The sequence below is a fragment of the Babylonia areolata genome, chromosome 6 (assembly GCF_041734735.1).
Source record: "Babylonia areolata isolate BAREFJ2019XMU chromosome 6, ASM4173473v1, whole genome shotgun sequence".
NCBI lineage: Eukaryota > Metazoa > Mollusca > Gastropoda > Neogastropoda > Buccinidae > Babylonia > Babylonia areolata.
In genome coordinates, this window is record NC_134881.1 from 41,567,369 (window position 1) to 41,569,868 (window position 2,500).

The 2,500-nt window shown below is 47.6% G+C and overlaps 1 protein-coding gene across 2 annotated transcripts in view; it reads left to right on the forward strand.

The window, feature by feature from the left end:
* The window catches only part of LOC143283027 (uncharacterized), a 55,533-nt gene that overhangs the window by 33,250 nt on the left and 19,783 nt on the right, over positions 1–2,500 (forward strand). The window lies entirely within an intron of this gene.

Below are 2,500 nucleotides of genomic sequence, written 5' to 3' on the forward strand. Positions count from 1 at the left end.
ATCCTTTGTGTACTCAAGGAGAACAGGAAAATGGCATCTTGATCCTTTGTGTCGAGAAAGCAGAGGGGTCTGTTATCTCCTCCTTCGTGCTCTGACTGGAAGGCAGACTCTCTGGGGTTTAATACTGCAGCTCATAACACACACACACACACACACACACACACACACACACACACACACACACACACACACACACACACACACACGATGATTTTAATGGGACCAGGTGTGGAAGTCTGTGTGACTGAACTACAAAACACACACACAGAGACACAGACACATACACACGAGCGCGCGCGCGCGCACGCACGCACGCACACTAACTCACTCAAACACATACACACACACACACACACTCTCTCTCTCACGCACACGCACACACACACTCTCTCTTTCTCTCTCTCTTTCACACACACACACACACACACACACACACACACACACACACACACACACACTCACACACACACTCACACACACACACTCATTCACACACACACGCACAGACAGACAGACAGACACACACACACACTCTCTCTTTCTCTCTCTCTCACACACACACACACACACACACACACACACACCCACTCACACACACACGCACAGACAGACAGACACACACACACACTCTCTCTTTCTCTCTCTCACACACACTCACTCACACACTAACTCTCACACTCACACACACGCACAGACAGACAGACACACACACACACTCTCTCTTTCTCTCTCTCACACACACTCACTCACACACTCACTCTCTCTCTCTCTCTCTCTCTCTCTCACACACACACATCATGGTTTTGATCCTCTGTCAAGTTTCCTTTAATCTCTCTGTTATAAAACTTCGTTTCATGTTTATCTCGGACGTAGATTCTTGGAAAACAATTTCGTACACACATAACTTCTTCACACAGGCTTTGTGGTCCAGGTAGAGTTGGGTTTGATGACCTGTCGGGAAAAACAATAAATTAAGTCCCCTAGCATTAATTACAGAGTAATTTCCCTTTTTTTACCATCTGCACCAAAACGTTTGCAAAATAAATAAAAATTCCATGCTTGGCAAAAGAAGTTCCTGTTTGAACAAAAAAATGATAATAATGACTGCTCTTATTGTTGTGTCAGGATAAGAGGTCAAAGTGCCAAGTTTAGAGAATACAAAAAATATAAATATAACAGTAAATGCAGTTTGCATATAATTAGGCTTCTTTTATTATTTTTTTGTGCCCATCCCAGAGGTGTAATATTGTTTTAAACAAGATGACTAGAAAGAACTGAATTTTTCCTATTTTTATGCCAAATTTGGTGTCAACTGACAAAGTATTTGCAGAGAAAATGTCAATGTTAAAGTTTACCACGGACACACGGACACACACACACACACACACACACACACACACACACAGACAACCGAACACCGGGTTAAAACATAGACTGACTTTGTTTACACAAGTGAGTCAAAAACAACAGCAACAAAAAAAAACAAAGCAACAACAACAAACAAAATGAAGTTGCTCAGGGCTTAGGTCCTTGTTCGGTAAGGGTTGAATTTCTCAGGGAGGTGGGGGAAGGGGGAAGGGCGTAGGGGGGAGGGGTTGGGGGTGGGCGTAAAGGGGATAAGGGTGGATCAGGGGGTGTGGGGGGGCCGAAGGGGGTAAGGGTAGGGGGTGGGCTGTCGAGTCCTGGATGTCTGTCTAGGTGGGAAGTCCGTCTGGCGATCCAAAGGTGAGTCCCTGTTTCACGTTCAGTGTATCTATCTTCTTTGATTTGGAAGTTTCGGTTTCTTCCTAAGGACGTGGTGGTGTGTGTGTGTGTGTGTGTGTGTGTGTGGGGGGGGGGGGGGGGGGGGGGGGGAGGTTGTGTGTGTGTGTGTGTGTGTGTGTGTGTGTCTGTGTGTGTGTGCGTGTGTGCGTGTGTGTGTGCGCATGCGTGCCTGCGTGCGTGCGTGCGTGTGTGTGTGTGTGTGTGTGTGTGTGGTGATGGGAGATGACAGGAGCTAGATGGAGGTGGTAGGTGGCAAAGGGATAAGGAGAGTGGGGGGTGGGTATGGAGGGGGAAAGGGAGGGAGGGAGGGAGGGAAGGGTAAAGATCAAAACGCGTCCATGATGTCCCATCGCCCCACCTCGCCGTGCGCCACAGAGGGGAAACGATCGATAGGGGGCCGAAGGGGGTAAGGGTGGGGGGTAAAGGTGGGGGGTGGGGGTGGGGGGTTGAGTCCTAGATGTCTGTCCAGGTGGGGAAGTCCATCTGGCGTTCCAAAGGTGATGTCCCATCGCCCCACCTCGCCGTGCGGCACAGAGAGAAAACGATCGATAGTATAGGAAGGCGGAGAAATGACTGACTGATGCGTTTACTGATTACCTTTGCACAAAGCATTCCTTGTGATTTGTTGTTTGTTTTGTTTTGTTTTGTTTTTTTGTTTTTAGTCATGAGAGGATTGGGAGGGAAAGAAAGCGAAAGAAACATATCCTGCCGTCTTACAAATATAATCATCTTGCCT